Here is a 27,252-nt window from a genome sequence, read left to right on the forward strand (position 1 = left end):
TAGCCATGTATAAAGCATTGAAATTTCTAGAATCGCGATAATTTTTATGCGACCCGATTGGGAGTTTGCCCATGGCGCCACGATTCAGCGCGGAAGTTGCTATCTGTCGTAGCTGAGTGCAAGGTTGCCTTTACCCTTGGTGCTCGTACGGAATCGTGCAGATCCGCCTTTAATTTCTACCTTTGTTTCTCGGCGTGTGCCACCTGCTCTTCTCGGAACTTAATTTCTTGGTCTCGTGTTTCTGTGGTGGTCTGCATACGACCAATAGTCACTGTGTATAAGTCACATTTGTGCAATCTACTGAGCAAGCGTGCGTGAGGACGTCTCTCCAAAGACGGGCACCCTCGAGAAACTTCGTAGAGGCTACAGGCCGGACTTGCCTGCACGGAAAGTGGGCCAACTGAGTGTGCAGCTTCATGGCATTTAAAACGTTGAGAGAAATAGAATTGAACGATGACTTGACGCATGGACCGTGACGATAAGCCTTACGCACCGGCAGCTTTTCCAGCTCGAGATTGGAAAATCAAAACAACGCACTCTAAGCTCGAGTACATCCGCACCGCGTACGCAGTGTAACCAACTTTACTATTTACCCGACCGTACAAGCTCAATTGATGTTGGATTCCCTCTCAAACAATACGCATGATATGCGTTCAAAAATGAAATTAAACTACGAAATGTTACAGTCGAGTACTTCAAAGTACGCTTCGATTTCTAACTCGAGCAAAGTGTCCGATTCAGAAGTCGTCGATTCTTTCTCTTTGTTGATAAACCTGTGAGTTATTTACGTAAAGGAGTTGCCACGAGAATAATGCACAAGCACCTGTCAGAAGCTGGTCGCTTAAGGCATATTCACACGGTGGAAAATTATTTCCTTTGCTTCGCGGAATGCGCATCGCACGGTAACAACGTCACGCTTGTACACGGAGAATCGCGCTGCCGTCGACATCCTAGGAGACGGGGGAGCTCTTGCTCGCGCTGCACAAAGGCTCCCCGCCTTGGCGTGGGGATCTCTTCGCACTTAAGGCTATTTTTTAAGCCTGTCTGGCAACTTTAAAAATTTCGCTCTGAAAGATTCCGGCGCTGGCATCAAGATTGCATACATTTTTGTAGATTGTGCAGTTACGCGTGTCGTCCAAGGGGTCCAAAGTTGTCTTCGATATTTTTGAATTCCGTCCTCAGGCCGCTCCTCATACAACGGGTTTTTGATTACGCCTCTTTTGTGTTGCATCCACCCATTCAAGAATCATCTTTCTTTTAGAAGGAAGCAGTTCGTCGTCCTCTCCATCCAACAGCGCTGCTGCCATAATTGCTTATCGCCGTTTAATGTTCGCCTCCCTTCTTCAACTCTCGTCAGCTCGCACCGAGCCATGTGGTCGAGAGTGCGACCGCTAAATTCGTCCGATGGCACCGATATCCCCCTCGGCTCTTCGTCTTTCGTGTGAATGTTTGAGTCGGCGAGGGTGTCCCGCTGCTTCCGCCGATTGCTGACGTCGAGCACGTCCCTCCCCAAAAAGTATCCCCGGTGTGAATATTTTTTAGGAGCTCCAAATCTTACCGAATGCTTCGCGTTCGTCGATATCGGTCTGCAGGTTCAACAAACGCCTTACGGCACAGCGACCGGTTTATATGTTTATATTATTTTTTTTTCCCGCTGACCGCGTTTGATACTTGGTACAAAATAAACTCGTAGTTACAAAAAAAAAAAGTTTCGCCCGTAATTTACCTGTTTTTAAACCACCGAGGCAGAGAAAGGCCTGCAGGGAATCGCGGCTTGAGTATATCAATGGTGGTCGAAAGGCGCCTGCCCTCTCCATAATGCATCGCTTCTAACTGACTGAACACCTCCTATAGAAGTGCAGGCGTCACAAAAGAAGTGAGACGTTCTGATTTTTCAGGCCGAAATGAGGGTTGTTTTTAATGAAACAATTGTGAAGATTCCCAGAGAAGACAAGTAAGCCACAAAATTAATTTTCTTCGAAAGAAATACCCTAGCGTAATATTTACGCCACGAGACACACTTTGACTATGAAGAAACAGAAAGTAACTTTGATTTCAATACACGAATCTTTGCATAAAAACTACTTTTGGCTTTACTTTCTAATCGTTAGACCGATTGCCAACTTCAATTCTATTAATAATTTATCAAACTATCATATATGCGCTCAAAGATTATTCCAAAATATGATTCTTCAAAATGTCGTCGAGAAATGAGTTTTTTTTTTTCTAAATTACTGCGAAAAATTGTCAGATTCTAATTGAGACCGCACAAAAGAGCGACAGGCAAAATGACTGCTTTCGTGCGTGCGTGTGAGGAGTGGGGGCGGACAGCTAGCGCAGGATCCGTGCTTTTTGAGCGTATACAGTGCTCCCGCATGCGCTCGTTCGTCGCTTGAAATCAAACTCATGAATGTCAGACGCACGCGACAGCTCCCTTTTGTGCCAAGGAGGACGTGACTGAGTTGAAAATTTGCAGCCTTTTGAGTTCCGCGTGTGTTGGCACACTTCTATTTATATACTTGTATTTCGTTTTCTTGGAATACTTTAGAAACCTTTTTTTGAAAGCGCCAGTCTACCAAGGTTTGAGCACAAAGGGTGCTATACTTGCTGGTTTATCTATATATTTGCTTATTTTATTTGCAAGATTTTTTTTGTTGCATGTTACGTATTTCATCAATTTCTTTTTTGGTGGCACCAATACATGAGGACGATGAATCGAGTTGCATCTGCGTCTGACACAGCGATGAGTGCGGAGCAAACGAGAATCGGGAAGGTTCCGATTTTGTTCTTCTGAATTCCGTCTGTACTAGGCTCGGAAAGTTCCATTTCTTTCTTCGTGTACTGCATGTTAAGCAATGCCGCAAAGGAAAAAAAAAGACTATATTTGGCATCTGGTTTTAACGTTGATTAATCCACAAGGTTACTAAAAAATAAAAAAATAAAAAATAAAACGTAAACTCACATATCTGGAGATTTTAGTTTGGTTTTCTTCTCGCTTTGAAGTAAGTGCCAGTGGATCTGGGAAAGAAATTTGTATTGGAGATTTTATGACGGCTAAAAATAGTAATAATACAAAAACTAGTGTCATAATATATTAACGTGTCGAATGCTTTGGACAAAAGCCGAAACCCGTGAAACGCGGGAACCGAAATGGCTTACTTTGTTTTTGTTTTTTTTTTGTTCGTGTTTAAGGAATACATTATTGGAAGACAGCTAGCGACTACATTATAACGTCAAATTAAATATCAAAAATTGTATAAGGGTACTTATTTTTATCATCAATACTCGCAACCTCCGAGTTACGCTGATGACTTTTTTTCAAGCATAAATTTGATAGAAGATACATTTATAAACTCTATTAAAAAGTTAAAAGAACCCGTTGGTAAGAATTTAATATTCATAAATAAACCTTTAATGTGACTGGCACACTCGCCAAATTAGTTCGGCATATGCACTTTCAAAAGATTCGCTCCATCAAATAGTGTTTCAAACATCCTCTCAGCGCCCTGAAGGTTTGATGCTCTCTTCAAAATAGAACTTGCGTCATCCCTAATGCACCAAAACATCTTTAAATTCATCCAGTGAACAGCAAATGAAACCTCATTTACATCTAAAATTTTAAAACATAAAATCCTAGCAAACCAGGCGTAGCTAAAATAATCTGCGAAGAATTTTGAATATCGACACCTCCTTCTCGATTACAATCGTAACAAAACACGAACAAGGTTTTTTATTTCGATAATATTCTGATGTAATAATGGCTCTGACCTATTTCTGATTTAGGAAAATGTGGTTGGGGAGGCGGATGTGCATGCAGCATTCCTAATGGCTAAAGAAAAGGCCCTGAGCAAAAGAAAAAAAAGTGAACTGTACACATACGCGCACACAAGAAAAACGCCACAGGACGTCGTTACGAAATACGCCCTTTTGTAATATTTTACGCAAGAACATCTGTCTTTGAATCATCCGAAAGGCAAGACAAGGAAATGTTTTAGTTTGAACATCTCCACAAAGTTAAAACAAGATAAAAGAAGATATTTCCTTCTTTCGAGTAGGAGCGTTGTATCCGCCGAAACTTTTCTTATCTTGAGACGGGCTTTTCCGAACTCCGAAGCTGACGACTGACTCTTTTGTTGCACTAAAATTCCCGACAGGTGCAATCGAATAAACAAAATCGATACCTCAAACAATGTATATGTTACATTTTGTTTCAACCCAGATTTTTGTTTTTTTAAATTGGGATGCATTTTTAAGCTTTAGTTTATCGGATTTCGTTTATCATATCAAGGAACCCGGGGAGTTTAATAGAAGGCAGTATATTGAAGTGTCATAAGAAATGCTTTATGTGCGTGAAAAAGTGGTAATTGGATAACTATTATATTTATACTATTTTCTGAGCAGCTAATAAGGCACAAAAAAGAATTACCCTTAAAATATTTAATAATTTCTTTTCCTAGTCACAATTTTGGCGGATGCGTCTGCGAAATACACTTCTAAATATCGAACAACGTGTAATCATAACTGCTTCCCTGTTTCATGAAACATTATCGATCGAATGAGCCGCAAAACTTGTTCCGTTTCACGTCCATTGATACCTTGAGGTGTTAATTCCTGCGGGGTGGAATCTATAGTGTTTGTTTCACCTAACGTCGGCCAGAGTTTTCTTGCAAAAACTGCACATTGCAGAAAAAAAAAAGACGTATTGACGCCGTATCAATTCTGACAAGAAACTTTTTTACGGCACATATATAGCGTTTCGGATGATGCAGCCCTCATTTAGCTTTCGAATAATTAATTTTAATAATTAAAAGTAAACATGAGGTCATAAAGAAAGCTTCTTAGGCGTTAACAACGAAACAATAAAATTTTACAATTTGAGAAGTATTTAGAATGCGTAGGAAGTGTGGCGCCCCAGGCACAAAGCTGCAGCTGCGAAAATGCGGATTACAACAAACAAAGAGAGAGAGAGAAATCCCTTCACAATGGACGATAAGAAACACAAATATCCCGCGGGAGAGCCCACGCTAAACGACCTTTCAAGAATAAAAAAAACAAAAAAACGCGAGAGCTCCAATTCGTTTTTTTTTTTCTCTTTAAGTTGAGTGATTAGAAGTGTTTGATGATGCCCAGCACGTTTCCCACTCAAGCCGTACTTTTCTTTTCACTAATTAAAAAGGTAATTATGCGAAACGAATTAAAACCCGTAAGCATCCAACGCCCCGTGCACCTCGACGCATAGGTCCCATGACAGCCACGTGGTTTCAACCTTATTCCGTGAATTTCGGTCCTTGTCTGCGCCTTCCCGCGGCGTTGTTCCTTGATCTCGCTCAGGGCTTGGTACCTTGACATTCGAACGCGTATTCGTGTCCAACATCGCTCCGAGTTTGTTTTCATTTCGCATAAAAGTGTCATTCACTTTCATGTCACTGCAGGATTTGCTCGAAGCTCGGGTTCAATCACGTCCCCCGTCAATGTAAGCGTCAGCGACGGCGACACACTGCCATGTTTTTCGTTTATCTGCGCTAAAATAGGCCTCCACGCAGTGCTTGTGTCTTCAACGATGCGGAAATCATTAGGAAACGAGCCAGTAATGGACAAAGTGTACACGAAAAAGTTGTTTTCCCTACTTTGTTATCACGCTGCTCTGCGCTCGCTTGTGGATCGGGTAGACGTACTAGGATCGAGACGACCGCACGGTCGCTTTCGCCAGCGCACGAAGTAGATCTGGGTACTCAGTTTTCCTGTCTTCTGCAAAAAAAAGTTTGTTCCGATTATGGTGTCAAACGTTTTAAATAGCACTGTGCTCAGGTAAGCTCTCGTTGATTAGAAACAATGGTTGGCTGCTACACAGGATGTCTATGCGGAATGGTTCTCCTAGGTGCCGCACCGTGGCGCCAGTGCCTTGTCACGCACTTCCAGTACGAATTGACCCCGTAAAAATATATACACTTGATTTTTTCATCGCAAAATAAAGTACACGTTGCCGAACGCTTATTCTTCGCCCCAATAGAGTTGGTAGCGGTCTGAATCAAAAGCCAAGCTTTCAGAAATAACCGTTTTGTTATTCAAAAGCTAGAAGAGAATTTCTGCAAAAATAACATTGGAAAATGAGACATGTTGTCGGTAGGTAACTGGCGGCATTCAACTCAATGTATTCGAAAGTCCTGTCGGCCGGCATTTTGTCCCTGAAAGTTTAAGGAAATCACCTTTAACTTTTGAATAAGAAAACGGTCATTTCTAAACCTTTGTCACGTGGTTCGAAGCGCTAGCACTCGGTGTTAAGTAGTTTATTCTTGTATGGAAAGAAAGCCTGTATATTTTTTTCTTAACCCCCCGTATATTTCACTAATCTAACCGGATCCACCCACACGTGACAAAGCCAATACAAAAAGACATAGAGGCGGGCGCTTAAGCTTCGCCTTTAAGAGTGGAACGCGATACCGAAACCTACAATTCTTCCTCGTTCCCATACAGAGCGTGCGTGGCCCAGTCGGTAGTGTGTCCGGCTTGCACCCGAAGGGTCGTGGTTTCGTATCCCACCTCCTTCTAAAATTGTCCAAATTTTTTTCTTTAAGGCGAATGAATTACTTTATAAAGCGAAATGTTTTGCGACATGCGGCGACCTTTAATTCGCATTACATGTCATATTTTATTCACTTTCATTTCACGCGTGACGCCACGTTTCACTTGAGCGTTGTAGGTTGTTTGAACCAACATTACTGGATCGGCTCACTAGACAAGCTCCGCATCAGCCGTGCTTTGGAAAGCCCGCCCTTCCGTCCGTGCAAGCCTGATCGCGCTGGTCGTCACAGCCTGCCCGGTCTACAAGGCCGGCCAAGTTCTGGGCAAGCTCGGGACGCTGGCTTTCATGGCGAAATCAGGCGGTCGGCGGCACGTCGGCGGCCCTTGCACACTTCATTTTTAAGACATGAACTCTGCAAGTATATTTAGCTGCAGTCACATGACTGTAAACATGCGTGCTTGCGATTTCTTCGATTTTTAGATGGTTTAATGAAACGGACAAAAGCGTGGACGCGTAGCTTTGGGTCGAGCTTCCAAGTGCGTATTTCTTTTCGTGTAATAGAGTGATGCCTCGTTAATATGGACACCTCCGCTCCCGTAGAGAAGCGTTCATAATCTGAGTTGTCCATAATAACGAGACAAAAAATGCGTGTGTTTTCCCTGTTTGTCCCCGAAAGTGGCGTCCATATAGAGGGGTGTCCATTTTAACGGGGTTCATATTAACGAGACATGACGTACTAAAGCAAAACGGGACTTATCTCATAGTTGATGTCTCTTATATTCATCTATGACTAACATACACAATCAGGAGCTTGCATGCGCTGTCAGCGCAATATCCAGTTCTCGATCAACCCTCCCAATGATTTGTCACAGGAAAGCTAAAAAAATACGTTCTCTACCTTTTATTTATTACCACAACAAATCTTTGGCAAGGCTATAACTGTAGCTGGATACTGTGCAACGTTTTATTATTTTTTTTCATAAAAGATTAACGAGCAGAATGCAAACTACCAGGGCTGAAAATACCTGTAGTTGGCAATCACTGGTCCCGGGATTTCTTGTTTGCTTCTGCCACCTTTTCCGTCATCTCTAATCTTCGATTGGTGCCTCTCGCATAGATGGGCAATCGCGTTACGACAAAGAAGCTGACCCATTTCTTATCTCCAGTTGTTATTACCTTGAGAACAGTGCGTTCCGCACATCAACGAATACTTTAGCTGCGAAATAGTGAAATGAGAGGCTAACAGTGGGGTATGTCAAAGGATCAATAAAACAACATTATTACGATTTTCTTTTAAACGCAACTGTAACGTTAAGAAAAGAGCAGTTAACATAAATTGAATTTAAATTAAGGCACTCATATAAACAGGTGGACAAGCATGTTGCGGTATCAGGCACCGGTTCAGGAATATATGAACTCTATCAGGCACTGGATCATGCATTGATGCTGAATCACGCGCTGGATCATGCATATATTAGGCATTGGATAATGCACAACTGAACTCCTTCACATAGATATAGGGAGTGTCACGGAATTCGTACACTGTTGCCGCGCAGCTGCAATAGGTACTCTCAAAATAACGAATCTAATATTTACTGCACTTTAGCACGAAAATCTACAAGGTATACAGACACAAATCCGGCGGATCAGCTGACCAGAAGTCGAGGTCTTGAACGTCTTACCCCTTAGTCCCGCGTCTCCAAAATGGCACGCACATGCAAGTAACCAAGGTTGTCACACACGTAAAGAGCGCACGCGATGAATCACTTTGCCGTTTTCACTGTTTTCACCACCTCAGATGTTCTGGTAGTAATCCTCGTCGTAACCGTAAAACAGCCCGCTTAGTTCAAACGACGAAGACGTATTCAACTTAATATTCGTTCCTAATGCAGGTTCGGTATGTACACCGTTTAAAAATGAACTTCTGATACAAACAGAGGACACCAGAAGAGAAAACTCATGGTATTTTACTCAACAAGCGACCAAAACGCAGCGGTTCGTGAGCCGGAAACCAAGATAGACACGGCCACTTCTCCGAGCTTGCTTGCCTTGAAGAAGACTGCCAAAACTACGAACGCCCGGCGGGCGTGAATTAGCCTGAACAGTCCCAATACATTTTGTCTCAATCTGGGCATTGTCATACTGGCAACAGGTAGTGCTAATACACATTGTAAACCCACACAAAAACGGTGTGTTTCATTGCGTATCCAAGGGTGCCGAGGTCACCGAGGCCAGTCAGACCGAGCGGGTCGGACGGGCTGCGTCACGAGCGCCGCTAAGCGCCAGTGACTGGCAGGGCGTCATTTTTTCTTGGAGCTTCCTCGCGTGAGGTCATGTGGCTGTGACGTCATGACCATATCGACCAATCAGGATTTTTTTGTCATAACGCCAACCCCGACGCAGGCTTTTCTGCGACACGAGATCCTTAACGTGGTGGAAAAAGAGAAAGTCTTCTGAACGGTACTGCCCTCGCCACGGAGCAAGTGTGACGAAGATTCGCTCCTCTTTCTGACAGAAGCCGCGAGATGGCGCAGCATCACTGAAGCTCGGGGAACCGTCCCTATCCACCCACAGATTTTTAAGATTTTTAAGGCAGCAAGGCGCGCGTGCGCGCCGGCGCGTCGATCCCCAAAGGGACAGTGCCCCGACGCAAGACCTCCGAGATGAGAAAGCATGACTGCTGAATCTTCCCGCGTCACTAAAGAAGGCCGGCGTATGTCACAGATTGGACGCGACTACGGTGTCAAACCAGTGAGAAAACGACTCCTAGCCAAAAACTGACGCCGTAGTCGTTTCCAATCTCTGGCCTACGGTGGACTTCTTTAGTGACGCAGGAAAGTTCTGAACTTAGGCTTTCTTATCAATTAGGTGTCGCCCGATTGGAGGTTATACAGCTTCCACTCGCCTCAGAGAGGTAGCACCGCTCGATAGTTTATTCGGTAAAGCACTCGGCTCAAAATTTCAAGGTTGTGGGATCAAATCCTGCCGGAGACCTTCTTCTTTCAAGTCTTTTATAAGATTAATTTTGGTATACTACTCTGTAGAGGTAACACTTTCAGTGTTGGTTTTTTGTTACAGTCAAAAGTTACATACTTCGTGGATACCAACTGATAAAACACTTTCTGTGTTAAACCTTTCACGTCTGACATGCAGGCCTCGATTTGTTCGGTTCGTGTTACAGGGTGCTTCGGAAGTGACACCAACCTTGGAGTTCAGCTCTCTGAGAAACACGGTTTGATCGACAATGCAAAGGCTAGTTCACACCCTTAGTTGAGTTCGACAGAGTACGACTGGAAGGGCTCGCGACGTTAACCCTTTTGCGGGTTGCTATGGGAACAGCTGCGTTGGCTCGAACAAAACGGGTTAAAAACCGGTTTTGTTGGAGCCGACGCAGCTGTTGCTATAGCAACCGGTACGCCGCAAGCTGTTGCATTTGCATTCAGTCGGGCTCAACGCAAGTGTGCAAAGTCTCCCTCGAGAAACGATCCGCACCGAAGACAAAACCGATCAAAACCAAAAGAACTAATTTTATTGTTGTCTTTTTTGTAAGGAAACTCCCCAGGAAAGATTAACGTTACCATGCAGAGACGGCTGGAAGGTTCTTCGTGTCACACGCGCTGCCTACCCCGCCCTACACTCCCCCCATACCACTATTTCATTCCACCTCCGTGCGTTCCTATACGTTCCAACACTCAGCTACTGGAGCCGTGATGCTATCCTTTTCTTTATTGCTTTTTGTCTTGGTTTACGGTCGGCCACACAGTTTCGACAACCCAACGGGCTAGAAGACAGCAACACGCTGCATGAGACGTACACAAACAACACACACACGCACACAAACAAAATAAAGAAAAAGGAACGTCGGCAAGTTGGAATCTACCGAGCGACAGAGCCAGTCTTCCGCGCCATTAGTTCGCGCGTGCGGTGGGGGTACGCTAGGCACGGGTATAACAGGGTCGGCGACGGCAGCGCCGTACCTCGGTAATTCGGTCAGGCACGATTGGGTTAGCACCGCGACTCTCCAGGCGAAGCAAAAAAAAAACAAAACAAGGATATATATATATATGTATAAACCGTTACACCGCTCCCGATGCCACCAAAAGGACAAGGCCTGCACATGACGTCATCGTTAGTGGATGCCGGCCCCACCCCAAGCGACAAAGTCGCTCTAGATTGACGAGAGCCGCCGCGAAGGGGCAGACGCGTCCCGTCTTGGCGTCGGCGCCTGCCAGCGTCGCGACCGTAGCGAGACGCGCTGTCTGCGATGCTAACGCATGCTAGGCGGCGCTGCGTGGTGGGTCCACTTATGATGACGTCATGGGCTGAAAGGATTAGGCCTTTCTTTTAGGTTGTCATGCTCCTTCTCGATGCCCCACCGCAAAAAGAGCGAAGCGAGGACCCGGCCTCAGCCTCGGGTCCCCTGTCGCTGCACGACGAAGGCGCAGCGCTTGCTCAATCACAATTCTCATTCTCCTGATCCGATTCCATCGTCACTCGTCGCTCCCTCGTGTCCCTTCGAGCCCCCGACACCGCCTCCTCCTCCTCCTCTTGTACGCTGGATCATTTTCCAGTCCCCCTACGTTTCCGTCGCTTCTTTCAGAGCGTCGTCGAACCCCCCCCCCACCCCCCCCCCCCCCTACACCAGCGACGAAGGGTACGACGACTATGGTCGAGCGGTTCTTAATCATTTTTGGGTGGGACACGCTATTAATTCGATTACGAGAGGAACGGCTGGTCTCGGGGAGGCCGTAATCAGACAGATTCCGGGCCCCTCCACACCCAACCGGTCGGCCCGATGCTCGAGACGTCGTCGTTCTCTCCATGACCCCGGTTTTATTATAGTGCCGCGGCTGTCATTTGTCGCCATTCCTGTTTTCGTGCATTCTGTTTCCGCACACCCGCGCGCGGGTCTGTCCCCGCTGCCGATGTTTCCACTCCGTGTGAGGCGAAGCGGAAAAAAAGTACTTATTCATTTCGACTGATGCAGCGACCATGTGGGCGTTATCGCGTTTCCTCCCCCGCTTTTCTCGCAGAGCCTTCGGTTCGTTCATGGACCTGGAGAGCTGGTTAGGGATATCCATTTGTCAAGGGCCGAACGATCCCTCTTCCGCGGTTGTGGGTTCATCCCCCGTGCCCCGAATCTGCTTGGGTGTGGACGCCGGGGTTTACGGGGGAGAGGGTTACCAGAGGACTACGGTGTCTATCCAGGCGTTCGATAGGACAATGCTTCGTTAGCGAAGCCTCTAATTTCACGGGACGCTTGCTCCGAATGAGTCGGCATTGTTTACAACTAGCGCTGGTTAGCGGAGGTTGAGGCCTCTACTGGGATTTGGTTGCAGGGACAGACCGAATGGATCCGATTGCATTTCCTCGCCACACTCCGCACTGGAACTGAGCGAGGATTTAAGGGCGACATAGTTAGTTTCAGTTTAAGACGGAAGGAAGAGGATGCTACGAGCCATAGATGAGATTTCAATGGCGTATATCACGTGACCTTCGAGAGGGGAGCAGCGACGCGGAAGGCACTTGGTTACGTGATACGTTCTCGGCGAAGCATCGGCTGCGATGGCTCGTACTACGCGCCGGTTCGTCATAAGGTGGAACGAGGTATGCAACCAACTCGAGTCTCTGACGTCACGCCGCCACGGTGGTACTACCGTCGGCACTGCGCATGCGCAGAGTTAATCTCACCAGAATCTAGTTTGTGCGCACGAACAGTGCCCACACCTGGCGGGAAAATGGGGGTTGTCCCTAAACAGTTTTTTTTTTTTTTTTCGTGTGTGTTGTTGTAGCGTCTGCGAAGCACAAGGATGATAATTGCGTGAGAGTTGGCGGGTTTCCGCTCCCGAGATTAAGTGTAAAAGCGAGAATCTCAGTTTTGTCAAGGAAGCACCAGATTCTGTTTGTGTTCTCTATAGCTTGAGAATAATTGTGTATTCTGCCTCTACACGGGACGCTAGAAGGTCAGGAATGACGAGTGACAAGATGACAAATAACTGAAAACAAACAAAAAAAAAAACTTGCATTTAATATGGCAAATTTGTGGCAAACGAACAAAATGAAATGACGTCGCTGGCGTCGATGTTGCAGCAACAGCATAATTGAGTGCTTTCGTCACACTGATTTTCTGGGGGATGCCGCGGCTACGCTTATGGAGACTCTATATGTTCAGGAATTTTCGTAACCAGAACAAGCTAGACCTCTCGAGGATGGGCTGGAGCTCTTCAGCAGGGAAGTGAAAAGGTACTGAAATGAGACGGGGTTCGAATTCAGTACTTGGTCGTGGAAGTCGCGCGTGCTGCCATCCCCGCCAAGAAATGCGGCAATAAGCCTTAAAGCATTTTTAATTACGCAGAAGAAAAAACAACAACAAGACAACAACGATATTAAGTACACGCGTCTCTCGAGGCCTTTTCGTACACATCTCTTAATAATCGCTCTACGTTCTCTATAGACCTGGACATAGCGTTCACTGAGATATCAAGTCCGAGGCTGTTTAGATTTAATCACTGGAAGGGGGCGCACAAAAGTGCAAAGAGAGGTGCTGGAGGCGCATGCTATCGAAAAAGCTGGCGCGGGGCACTGCGTCAGCCAACCTTCTGTTTATCTTCACAAAAAAGAGATAGATTTTATAGATGACTGGTGAGCGACACGGCCATTGGTTGTTTCGGCGTTGGTTGGCTGTGTGGTGTTTTCTTGTTTGAGCCGTTTTGAATGAAACTTCAGTTGATAGTCAGCGCTTGTCCTGTGCTCTTCACTCGTCGTCTTCGTCTTTTTGCGCGCTGTTGCCAATTTCCGATGTTTAGACACTTTCGAGCTGGGCGACAAGCTGCACAAAATATTCTATGACCTCTTTAGCATCATGTTCTGCCAGCCTCACTGCTCCTAGAGACTTTCATTTGCTATGAAAGCTGTGAAAACCTTACGATTTAATGTGGTTGTATCGATTATATAGCTTTCAAGCTTCAAATCATCTATAGCTCGTAACTTAGGACTGATCTTTATTTGATATTTAAGCACATGGCCACTCGATATCTATAGTCTATAAGTCATACTTTTTGTTTTCTTTTTTTTTCTTTTTGAAGTACCGCAACGCATTATTTTGGGCACAAAAGTAAGCAAGCCTAAACAAAATATTAAAAAAAAACAAAAAAAAACAAAAAAACATATAGGCTCTTCAGTTTCCTCTTCTCGTAAAAGGCGGAAGAGGCGAATAGTACTAAGATACACCTATGAGGTGATGTCATAGCAGCTGAGGCTCCCCGCTCGAAGAAAATTAAAGTCATTTAGAGTAGATGGAACGCCAAACTAAGACACGATTTACTAGGAGGAAGCAACTACGAGCTAAGGTACACGGACTGAGATTGCGGTGGCTCTAATAGGGCCCGGAACCGGTATTCGAAGGGAATCATAGGTCTTTGACAATGAACTGGCTCTCCAGATCTCCTTTATCACCTGAGTGTATATATTCAGAAGAGAGGCAGACTATTTGCTTTCATTCGCGCCATTGAAAAGCTTGTTAATGTAGCTGCGTGGATCAGATCACTACAGCGCAGGGATGGAGTCGGATGTTGCTCATGGGTCGATCCCTGCATGGCCACTTGACCTGGTCTCGGATTACAAAGAGTCCACTGGCGAAAAGCCTGTTTGGTTTGTGCTCAGTCACTGTGATAGTGGAAGTAGCCGCACTCTAACAATGTCTGCAGCTCAACCGGTTCCCTGCACCCGGCGAACGCCTATGAACATTGATAACATAAAATAGGCACTGGATTACGTGACGCTTACTGCTCTAGCTGCGAGTTGGGGATAATACTACGATTGCAAAAAAAAAACAACTCTACGATCGTTTTTTTTTTTTTTTGATTGCGAATGCGTAGAGAGAGAAAAAAAGCTACCCATTTCGTAGGGTACGGTTGCTAATGGGAGAATAAAACGACTCTGAACTTGAGAAAAAAAAATGAGAGACGTTTGCGATTTTTTGTAATGCCGAATTAAAGCGCAGCTCTTGAGAAGAGCAGGGGAGGATACGGAGGGGTGGGCCACGTGTGACGCCACAAGTTTAATATTTTCCCGTTAAATATAGCGGGGAAATTTTCCCGCTAAATACAACGGAAGAAGTTCTCGCCAAATTCAGAGGGAAAGTTTTGCCGTCGTGACGTCATACGTGACGTCCCGTGGGACGCCATTATGGGAAACGTCCTGTAATGCAACGCGCGGTTACGCCGACGGCGACGGCGACGCCGCTCAAGCCGGAAATAAGCGCCTAGGAGCTGCCCTCTTAAATAAAAAAGAGAAGCAACCTAAATCATCTTTACTTCGCCACCAGGATCACGAATATCAAAATTATATTTCAGACGAATCTGCCAAGTCGCCGCAACAGCGCTGGGAGAATTGCGCCGAAGCCCCCCTTTTTTTCCGGCGCGTTCGGTGGGAGGGGGGAAATCGAGACGTTATATGGACATCTCAACATTAGAGAGCTCTAGAATAAGGGGCCCCAATGATTTGTGTGCTCCGAGTACTGCGAGCAGCTTGGGGCGCCACACTTCGCATGCGCAGACGGTCTTCGCATGCTCAGTGCGACTCCCCTAGCTGTTTGGGGGCCCCCAAGCGTTGGGGCCGCCTATTCTAAAATTCCCTATTATCACGCCTTCCGCAAGTCTTAAGGTCTCCTCACGCCTGTGATTTCTTACGTTACGTGTAAAGTCACTGGGACATTGGTGTTTCGTACGTCGCGTGCAAGGGTGCTGCTTGAACCGGTCGCGGTGCTCCATTTCGAGCACGGATGTCCTCGTGACTGGCGACGTAAGCGGTCGTAACGTAGCGTAACGTTATGAAACAACGCCCCTATGTGAACCGGCCTCAACCCGAGCAGTAAAAAGTGCTGCACACCTTCATCACAGGCAGCACGCGCAAGGCATTTCAAACCTCTGGCAATGTCGTCACACGCAGTTGTTAGTTTTTTGTTTGTTTTGGTTTTGTCCCCGTCTAGCGGTGCGTGCGGGCCAAATGCTTGAGATATTCGACTTCATCGGACAAAAATAAAAAAAAAATTCAACTCAAACTATTTTTTTTTTTAAAGAAATTTAGCTTTTTGTCAAGAATTCAATCTGAGCTGCATTTCGCGAATGTAAGAAAATCGCTTCCTGGCCCTTAGGCGTGGCTGAGGTCAATTACGTGTTCTGGGCAACTTGGGGATCCAAAGCGTTGGACGAGGTAGCCCGCATGCCGAATCATTCACCGTTATTTCCACCGCAACAGCGAGAGGTACATTTGATCACGCTAGCGGCGCTCCGCCGCCGATAAAAGGTCGTCCCAGCGGATGTGCGGGGACTCTGGGGATTGCGGGGCGGGCGATGACAGTGAATAAAGGACTATACTTCGTCTCACCTTAGTATGGACTATTGTTAGTCGCGCGTGCTAAAAGCGCGATGTAGTCGCTTTGAATGAAGCCGCGGCGGCTGCACGAGCGCTCCTGCAGCAAGTGCTCCAGTCAAGGTAAAGGCTAGCCGTTCGCGCTAGCACAGCCTTCGCAATTAGTCCATGCTAGGATGAGACGAAGTATAGGTGCCTGAGACGGGTAGCAGCGAGACGGGTAGCAGCGAGGGGATTCCTTTAGTGTTTGCAGTATACTCAGCGGGAGTAGACAATATTTCACTAAGGGAAACTGGAAGTAATTAAAAATGTAAAAGTGCGCCTTCAAAACAACACAAACTAAAATATGAAAAAACTACACGAAATTTGCTTGGTTGTGAACTCAAGTTCCGTCAATGTTGTGACGGCGTGAAGTTTCCAAATAGAGGTTTCACGTTAGCTAGATATTAGGTCCAGCTTTGCGCGCTAATAATCTCAAGTGTGCACGGTGAACGAAGCAAAAATTCTGAATCAACATGGAGGAAGATTCCCACGTGCGCAGCTCGAAATAAGAGGAGAGTCGTTTGCTGATAAATGTCCGAGCTAGGGACGCACCATGGATGCAACGCGTGCACACCGAGTGCCTGAGCGAACCTACGGTGTTTGTAGCTACTTAAAGTTCCCTAATTCCGGTAAGACTCTCAGTCACTCGGAGGCTCAATGAAAACAATCCGTCTTTTTATTTTCGTCTGTTTTGAAAACTGCTTTGATTGGGATACGTCTCTCAACACACGACCTTGGTTAAATTGTGTGCAATGAATGACACCTTTTACCTTGGGGACTTTCAGGAAATCTCACGTTTTGCAGCTTGCCCGATTTAATCTCAACTGGATCGGGACGCAGGAAGAAAGCAGAAGGAACGTTATCGGTAAGGACACTCGAACGCCCACTTACGGGTAATAGCCCAAAACTCTCGAGCCCCCAAATATATCAGATAGGCACTGATATGCAAGACGATGGAAGGCACGGAAGCCCGTGACGCCCCGTGCTTGGCCCTTCCACTGTTCCCTTTTGAACTCTGACACTGCGGTGTCGCTTATCAATCACGAACCGCTTTCTAATTATAACTTCGAGTACTCCCGTTGCTATCGGTGCCGAGCTTGCCATATTTTTTGTTTGTTTTCTTTTGCTTAATGACCACCGAGCAAATATTGCGAAATTCCTGGCATGTATAATTTTTGCCTGGAAAGAGGAGCCCCGCTATTCGCAACCACAAATCAATATAGTTTCGAAACGATTTTGGGTAGGATTGATCCCGTTGAAAACTCTTTGATGAAATGTCAAACTCTTTGCGCCAAAGTCATAAAAGAAAAGATTGCTTACAGAAAGTGGCAAGAGCTGGTTAAGGGATATATGTAAGCAGGTAGGTATTTATTTTCGCCCGTAGTGGAACTTGGCGCCAGAGAAACGCATGCAGCCCGTACAATGAATGCCTGTGAGGCACATATATGGGGTGATAATGGTAATATAGTGATATATAAAAAGGGCTGGGGCAGTAATATTGTACTGTGAGGCATCACGAAGGACGGGTCTAAGTTGACGCAGGTGGGAGCTTGGCGACAAAGTTGGAAAACCTCGAATCGGTCACTGAGTGGAATGTTAGTTTTTCCTCTTGGCAACGACCACCATAGCTGTACTGCACGTACCAGGTACGAGTCTGTGTGTACGTACATACGCGTATAATTGTAAGGTCTGCGAACCACTAGTATGTTGGCTTCGTTATGTTTGATGTTTTTAGCGGGACAGTTTTTTTGAAGAGCATTAGTGACAGAAAAGGAAACACAAGTCTCACCGTGAAGATAGCACATGTCTAATTCATACTAATTTGCGAGGAAATCAAAATGTTCGATCATGATTTGTGCATCGATTTGCTAGCTGTGAATAGCATTGCTTTAATTGGACATATGTTTAAAGCACAACATCCGAATTTTCGCCTAGTCGCAACTATATGCTTAATTTCACGAGTGTGAAACAGGCAGAGGTTAGCGTTCAGAACTAATTTCGACTTTTTTTTTTAAGACAGCTCTTTTGCATTTTATTTATTGCTTCTAAAATGCTTTTAAAATTACTTCGTATTTGTACTATAATATTGTATGACTTCTGAAAGATAGTTATATATTTGAACTGATCCTTATTTATACCGTTAGTTTTCTTTTTTTTTCATCTATTGAATTGATACGTTTTAAATTGATCAAAATACTTTTTTTTCCTCTCATGTAACGGGTTCTCATACACGATCATGCTGCTCTCTAGCAGCTTTTTGTCTGGAAACCCTCCAAGCTATATCTGGAAAATAAAGATTGAATTAAATTCAACTATTTTTGCGCAAAACAATGTTTGCTAGCACCCTGAGGAAAGGACCTGTCTAATTATTAGGTCCGGCTGCTCCATGAGACTACGGGCCACGACTTCATTATCTATTTCCACGTTTTTGAAGAAATAGGCGGCCGACAACGTCCAACGAAAAATCCAGGCGCTCCTTCGATCTTCTGCCGAAACATCCTGAATGTGGAATGCATGAGCGGTGTATAAGCAAAGCTGTGTGGTTGCGATACGAGGGCAACCACGTGCCTACGTGACTCGTGAACAAGCTTGGGTAAGTTACTTTTAAAAAGTAATTAGTTACAGTTACAAATAGTTTGTCAAAAATGTATTTAAGTGACGATTACTGTTTCTTAAAAATAAAAGTAACGTGTTACAGTTACTTCGTCATAGTAACTTAATTACTTTGAAGACACTTTTTAAAACTTAACTATGATTACATTAATGACGAGGCACAATGACTGTCACCTATATTTATTGGAGCCCTCAGAAAACTCTTATTTCACTTTTTGAGAGATGTAATATTACCGTCGCACAACTTTATAGAATCAAAGCGTTTGCTGCTTCGATACACATGGATTAACTAATACATTATTTAGTTAATGATGTAACGCAGCAGCAACTGCTTTTCAAAGATAGCACTCAACTTTCCTCTTTGATGCTGAACACATCTTTGCTAAAGGGGCGTTCAGCGGGTGCGCTGGACGACAGGGCAGTATTCAGGCGTAAGAAAAGCTTTTCTAATGGTGGTAAAGTCGCTGAGGCTGGAGAGCGATGTCGAGGTTGCAGCCTTCCATGACGAAGACCAGTTTGTGACACCGGCGGCAACTAAGAGCTCTGCCTTTTTGTGGATAATCAGCCTCTCTTATTTTCCCTGCTCAGCACGGCCATAGCACCCTGCGGTCATGGTCTACGTATACTCCGTTTCCCTGTTGTTCCGGCTACATGCGACGCCACGATTTGATACTGCAAATCAAGGAGCAACAGAACTACGTCTTCACGGCGCTTATCGTCATTATACGTCTCTTATCAGCGACAAAACCAAAGACGCAGAGTGCATGCGCATCTATCTCGCGCTTTCTTTATGCGCCTGACTAGTTTAACCGCCGCGTCGACTAAACTCCAGCAAACGCTGGGGTTTAGTCGATGACAAAACACGAGTGCGGGTTTTTTTCGTCGAACAGGGTCCGTAGTGCAAGAACGTGGGCTGGAGGTCCGTCTTTCACTGGGGAGAACTGGTGTAATAAATATCTGAAGAGAGCATAGCGAATATAGTGATCGGGTCACAAAACACCCGATTGCCCCGCGTACGAAATGATTCGATATTCTGCAGCCGACAGCAAAGACAACGAACGTCGAAGACCGTATTACTTTACCGTGTATACTTTGCCGAAGACTTTGTCAGGGGAGGCTAGTTCACGATCTTGTATGCCAAGCTAAACTTGGATGACTAAATGTCTAGCGTGTTATTTCACATGTTCCACTTTGAAAACGCTCGGGTTTTTACTACGATAACAATTTGCTCCGTTTCAATGCAAACGCGCAGATGCTCTGGAAAGTTCTGATGTAATCGGAGTCCGATTCGTGAAAGTAGAACGAATTCAGCGAGACAGCAGCTGTTTCGATTTGGCTACATATTTATCCGAGGCAAACAGATTTACAATTTTAAAACGTGGCAGTATTACGGGGCATGTTTTCGATTAGTCGTAGGGTCGTTTTCGCCCCCTCACCCCTTTTCCTTGCCTCGACGGCGAAAGGAGGTCGACGGGGCGCTGGGCCAACTGAAACTGCGAATGGTAAGTAAAATATACAAAACATTCGTTTCCAACGGTTGTCGCGGAATCAAATTTTTCAGCATCGATTGAGGTTGGGACACCTTCTAAATTTGAAAACTGTTGTAATTTGTTTGTGCAACCTCATTTTTCCGATGTGCGTGGGCGCGCGTAAACACGCCAGAAGCCTCCCATTTTGTTCATTTCTGATGTAATCTGAAATGGGCGTCTGGATTAATATCGTTTTTACATCGAGTAATATGTATAAAAAAATACGTATTACATTTTTTTATATCGAGTTATATGTATAAAATAATATAAAACCTGTTAGAAAACAGAAAAAACAACTTAAATCCGGGAATTCAATAAAATTAGATGGAAAACAACATTGAAATGTCTTTCCTTTTTTAGTCTCTTTTAGAAAAGATTATATCAAATTTCGTGAAGCTTTTAAATGGTTATATATTTACCCCGAAAGAAAAAATATAACGTATAACTGATTTCTATAGAGTATCCTAAAAATAAGAAAAGAAAAGAGAGGATGTCGCTAAGCGAATCGAGAATATCCCGAAATTACTCGGAAAGGCGGCTGACTCTAGGAAAACCAACTTACGCATAAAACATTTCGTTGTGCGACACACGTACGCCAACCGAGGATCGTACAACACACTTATTAATTTTATCAGCAGCGTATTTCTCGCTCTATAATTATCAAGTGCCGATTGATTGCCAGCACACATTGATTTACAACGGCGTAGGTTTTAGGTAATAATCCTATAGTTGGAGCTAACACGAACAAATATCGTATAGAGCGTACCCAGCACACTCCGCCATAACATTATTTTTTAGAGTGAAAAAAAAAAAAACATATTTTAATGACCGTGGGGAGTTATATACTCCGCATCGTCATGGCGAGCGTCGTGACAATGCACTATCGGCACTGCTTCATCGGCTACATCGGAACGGTGTCCGCTGCTGTCTGCCTAGAAGTGATATGGCGTAGAGAGCATAGTCATAGCCTCCTCTATACTCACGAAGCCTATCAGTTCGCCGATGGACCAATAGAGTGCTTGGCCGCAGATTTGGAGCGCGAGGATCTGGTAGCACAGTGCATCAAAGAGGCATTTCTTGGTGAACCTGGACGTCAGCACACAGCTTTTGTAGCGGTGAGAACCCGAAGCACACTTGTTCGCTCAGAAGAGTGTTTCGGCATTTCGCCGCAGCGGGGTGCCAGTCACGTGGCTTTGCTCTTATTGGTTGTCTGCCGCTCCATCTTTTTAATTTCGACGGCCTCTCCTCGTGCTGATCTGACAGGCTTTGTCATTATATAGGTGGCTATGGCGCTCTTTTTGATTTAATCTGTGGAACACGACTCACAGGTTGATAGCACTGCTCCTGTACGGGGAAAGGGGAGATCTTAAGTCACCGCGTCGCGCAATTTTTAATGGCCTTTTTATATCCAGCGAATTCAAAATAAGGTGGTTCCCTTTAGTTAGAATTGTTATGAATCCAACGGATTTTATTAGCGCACTCGACGCTAAAGCAAAGTTAACAGTATCGAAACCAGGATGGATACACGTAGAATGAAGTTATCTTAACACACGACATGCTTTTTAACGGTACCCATCAATCCCAAACTTTCGTCCGTCCGTCCGTCGCTGTATTTTCCGCTGAATGAAGGAGGGAAACTGGCGTCGCATGGCGTCAGGTGAAGTCACGTGACGTATACGCCTTGGAAAAACACACGAATGCGTGACCTATACGTCGACGCAGTTTTCTCGCTAGATTTAGCGGGAAAATTCACGTCTTGTGGCCAAAGCGTAAATTCAGTTACCCCGCTAAATGTAGCGGGAAATCGACGTCACGCGACCGATACACCATTTTAGTTACCCGCTACGTTTAGCGTGAAAATTGGCATTTTGAGACCGAGACACGGATCTAGTTTCCCCGCTAAATTTAGGGAGAGAAATAGACGTTACTTGACCTAAATTCGAGTGACCCGTACAAACATTCAGTTTCTCCGGTAAATTTAGTGGGAAAAATAGATCACGTGACACACCTATCCCTTATAAAGCATTTCGTGCAATATAAGATTTCAAAAGCAAAAGTCGATGACATTTTTTTTTTCAGATACTTTACGGTTATTATTACATAGACGTGTTGAAACATACTACGGCATCTCAAACCATGTCCGCAAGAACCCAGAACAACCGCCTTGGTAAACCGTATTGGTATTCGACATATCTCTTCAAAATTGATGAAGACTGGACACTGAACAATAGCTTAGTTTTTAAGTTTAGACACTGCAAAATTTTGTCGAGCGTATTGATTTTTGGTAGAAGCTGTCTGCTTGTGTTCTGTATCGTGCCGATATGGTGTCTTTCGAAATATAAGTTGTGAGCATTCCGTGTGCGGTGTATTTTTTTCTCCGCGTATGATATCTATGTACCACCCCTCCTGACCTGGCCTCACGGCTGGAGGTAAGAACACGTAAATGGATAGAATGACATTTTCTGGTAAGATAAGAGCGCCGATAGTAATATTATTCCTCAGCAGTCGATTAAATGACGGAAATAGCAGATAAAAACACCGAGCGAAAAAAATATATATAGAAAGCGAGAATCGTGAAAACTGAGTAGCCGCAATACTAAACAAACAGTGCCAACATATAAAAAATTTAATTAAGAAATAAGGAGAAAATTGTGAACTTTATAAAGTGAAACCCCGCGTTTCTTTCTCGAATACCCTATGCGGAGAGCAGTCTGCTCCTTGCGCAGAAGTTGCAGTGACATCGAAGCGACGCCAAGCTCTTACAAACTGATTAAAGAAAATTTAAAAAACGATGGTGGGTAGTCCTCGAAGCATCTCGCATTGAGATCTACACACTGCTTTTTTTCGGTCGGCCAATAAGAGCTCAGCTTCGTTGTGACGTCACCGCAAACTCCTTCGCAAGAAGCAGCCGACTTGCTCTCCGCATAGCCACTGACAGAATAAGAAACGGAGGGTGTGGTTTCTGATGTTCCCAGTCTCCGAGTCCTTCTTCGGCATTGTCTAAATGACGCCATCTGGTTTTGTGCAGACCGATAATAGGACGCGCGGGGCTGTGTTTCTTAAGTCGACTCTATAGAGTTGTCTCGCATTTCTTCACTCTTATCTAGAGTTGACTGATTGCGATCGCGATGGCTGAGTTCTCGCCATCCGACGATACCGCACTGGGGAAAGCATTCTGAAAATGCGGCAACATTTCCGCAGATCCAACAATGTTAATCGCTCTTATCTAACGACGCAGCACTGCGACTTAAAAAGCAAAAAAAAAAAAAAAATACTGGAGATAGAATTAGCGTATGCAACTTTACTACAATCGGTGTACTGACGACAACTTACTTTATTTTTGTGAAAAATATTTTGTTGGCATAGTTATTCACTGGTTCTACAGCATATACGCAGTGACTCCCTCATGAGAGAGAGGGAAATCAATACGCTAAAGATAGGCACGTTTTGGCGGAGGATCTAGGTACGCATTAAAGGGATACTTCAACGAAATTTGAAATATACCCCTCGTGTTCAAAAATAGGTGTAATATGATCTACAATATCCGCAAATGACAATCGCACGTTTGTATTTTGAGCCTGGTGGCTGTATTTTTCGTTATAAACGGCCCACTCTGGCAAAGCTACGGCGAGGCTGACGTCGAGAGGATGGCCTAGTCGTTCCAACCACCGAAGCGGCTGCTTTTGTACGAATTTTGAGTGACGGGTTAATCTTCTGTATTCTTGAAGGGGGGCCTATATCGACTTCTGGGTCACACAAAAGGGATTCTCGGGAAGAGGGGAGTTCCTCCTTCCCCTCTTCACTCGTCGTGGCCGGAGGCGAGACAATAACCGTCACTACCTTTCAAGGTTCCTAGACGGCATTACAAACGAGGCGTTAGCGACATCCACCAGGTGATCTTTGCTAATCGTTTAAGTAGATTAAAATTCATTTTCGTGTCTTTTTTAACAAGGTATTGGTGTGTCCGATATGATACTGCTCCTTTGAACACATATAGACCATAAAATAAGCGCCAACATTTCGTTGTACTATCTCTTTAAAGGTAGTAGGACCGAAAAGAAAGTCCGAGCACTACGTTGAATTATTACCGATGGTAGTTTTTTCGCACGGAACCTAAGCGCTCCACATTTTGTGAAATCTTTTTTAATATTCTTGCGACAAATGACACCCAGTGAAGTAACCATCATTTGTTACGCAGCAATTTTATTCGAGACTTCCGCTTTTAAATAAAAAAGTATGACGGTGCGCAATACAGAAAAAACAAGCCTGCGTTCACATTTGGGAGACACCTCCATTTAATCGGTTTATCCATGATTTTGGAGATCCAAATTGGGGCGTTTCGATTTCCCCGGAAATATGGAAATGCGCATACAGGCACTTATTAGGGAGAACAATAATTGCGATTCCAGTTTGTGCAACTTAAAAAAAAGGCATTATATTTTACACGTTGCAAATTAATTTCAAAGCTGCGTTACAATGCTTAAAACCCCCGCGATGCAAGCGAATTCCTGGCGAGCGCCTGTCAAACTGGTCTTTTAAAATAATACGTGGTTTAGAAAACGCTTTGAGAAGCAGATTTCCATCTCACTACGCTGAAATATTAAGGCTTAATAGCACGAATAGAACAAAACACAGTAGAAGAAAACAAAAACAGTGTGTATTTATTTATTTATTTATGTATTAGTACCTTGAAGACCCTAACCCAAGTAGCACACTTCCACGGCCCAGGCTTGGGTCAGGTTGGCGCGAGCTAGAGCCAACTTAGCTCAAGCTTGGCCACAGCTTGCGCCAAGCTGGCCCAAGCATGAGCCGGGGTAAGTGTGCTTCTAGAGAAAAAAGGGCAATTTACAAAGTATGGGCAGCTCATATTTGTAGGTCAATAAGAGAAGCATACACTCATGAACATCAAAGCAAAAAGAATCAACAAACATTAAATCAAAAGTGGACAAAAAGTTCGAACACACTTATATTAAAAAATACTAGTTAATTGTGGATTCTAAAAGTACGCCTAACATTTTTTTACATACAACTATATTGTTAACTGTGACTTTGAATTGTTGCGCGACGCGTTCCATTCAATTATTGTCAAAGGTATGGACGAGTTAGCGTAAGAAGTTGGGGATGCAGATATCGGGTGCATTTTACAGCTATTATCTAATCTCGGAAAAAATGAGGGGGGAGGAGGGAAATCGTTTATTTCTAATTGTTGGGTTATTGAAGTAAATCTTGTAAAACAGTGTCAAATGAAATATTTTCCGCCTTAAAGTGAGTGCAGAGAGGTTTGCTTGTTTACGCAGTTCGAACAAACTTGTGTAAAAAGAGTAACCGGAATAAATCAATCGTAACGCTCCTTTTTGGACACTTTCTAGTTCATCGTTCAGATAAGTTTGCCACGGAAACCATATAGATGTAACTTTTTCTAGTTTTGGGCGTACTGATTTTAGATATGCACTTTGTTTTAATTTGGGGGGGGGGGGGGGAAGAGGGGGGTTAATCTAAAATTCCATCGCAGAACATCGAGTGTGCTGTTCGCCGTATCAACAATGTGATGGACGTGGGTGATCCATGTTAGATCGGTGGTTACATGAGTACAAAGGTGTTTATAAGATCAGGATGAACGGAGAATAATATGGTTAATGCTGTAGTTATAAGAAGACGGCGACAAATGATTAGATTTCTTCCTCCTCCAGATTGTAGAGTCTGGTACAGTGTAATATGTAAACTGCGTTGGGGCTCGAGTGTTTCGCTTCCGCGTACAATCGACGTCACCTTTGCCAAAGCAGATCATAACATTTTTGTGTTAATTCAACGCATTTTTATAATATTCAACGCATTTTTATAATACAAATAACTTAGTGCAAATAAAACAAGGACAAACAAGTAAGACGGGGCAGGCGCTAACTCTCACCTTTATTTATATAGGAAAAGGAAGACATATATAATCACTCCATCCAGAATGAGCGATGGCAACGTAGCTTACAGACAAAAAAAATACACACAACCAAAGCAGGTTTTCAGGTAATGGCTATGCTTGAAGCTACACAAGACGGGGAAAAACTGCAAAGTGTGTAGGGGCGATGAACGAGCGAAATGTTATTCCGATGTTGCAGCATTCTTAAGAAAAAAAAAAAGAAGAAACTTTTTGTTTGGGGACTGTTTTTCATTTCAGTGTTCTGTTAGAACATCCAGGATTGGAATGTACTGCCGAGAGAAGTTATTGCCCATCCCGACGACGCTTATTTTGCAATATATTATGGAGATACATTATACAATGAAGCACGTTTTGGCTTGCTGCGCGCATCCGTCTTTGATTTATGCGCTCCTGTATACCCCCTGCATATTGCCATACGGCACGGCAGGCGGTGTATATGTAAACAAATAATGAATTTCGAATTTTCAGATCTAATCTTATCCGGCCTAATGTCGTTCTCTTCAATCCCTTCATTGTTTGCAATGATTGTCTGTTTGCGCATTTTGCAGAAATCTAAACTTGTGAATTTTCTAGTGCGAGGCGCAATTTCAAAATAACACGAGTTGTTAAAAAAATAACCCGGAAAGAAACAAAGAAGCGCACATATATATATTTTTTATTACGATCACTGTTATCAATGGCGGCCTGGCAAAGGAACAGGGAATGATGCCGCCTTCCCATTTATACTTTACTAAAGTTTACGTTGAAAACACTGGCTTTTTGATGTCCGCAGTCACTGTTATAGAATTCGAAGCTTCAACAATTAGATTTATATCTTAAAGTGCAGTTGCCATACAATGAACAAACACCCTGTTTTCGTACCATTATGGATTTGCACTTCGCAAACTGCGGCGCACAAAGCAACTTTTTGAGTGGCGTCGCCATTTTCTCATTAAAAAAAAAAGCAGCGTCAAATTTTTACACAAAATGCAAGCTCTAGGTATAGCTGTAAATACTTTCAGCCTTACTTCATCCAGTGATGTGCTGAGTGTGTCTCTATCTTCTGCAGTTTAAAACAAAAAAGGCCACACCTGCGCCTCCTTTTTTTGAGGGCAACATTATATTGTATACGCTTTTTGAAATCTTAATAACTGCGCACCTAACACATGCATAGCTGCTGGGGCTTTAATACTGGTGTCCTCATAGCAAGTTAAAAAAAAATAATAATAATAACAATTCGAAAACTTTACCGGAGGCGAGGT

General features: G+C 44.2%; 1 protein-coding gene across 1 annotated transcript in view; it reads left to right on the forward strand.

Annotated features, from left to right (window-relative positions):
- Positions 1 to 27,252, forward strand: part of LOC8053917 (prohormone-1) — a 126,600-nt gene that overhangs the window by 24,228 nt on the left and 75,120 nt on the right. The gene's annotated exons all lie outside the window — the stretch shown is intronic.

Source organism: Ixodes scapularis, unplaced genomic scaffold (assembly GCF_016920785.2).
Source record: "Ixodes scapularis isolate PalLabHiFi unplaced genomic scaffold, ASM1692078v2 PGA_scaffold1__304_contigs__length_218370807, whole genome shotgun sequence".
Lineage (NCBI taxonomy): Eukaryota > Metazoa > Arthropoda > Arachnida > Ixodida > Ixodidae > Ixodes > Ixodes scapularis.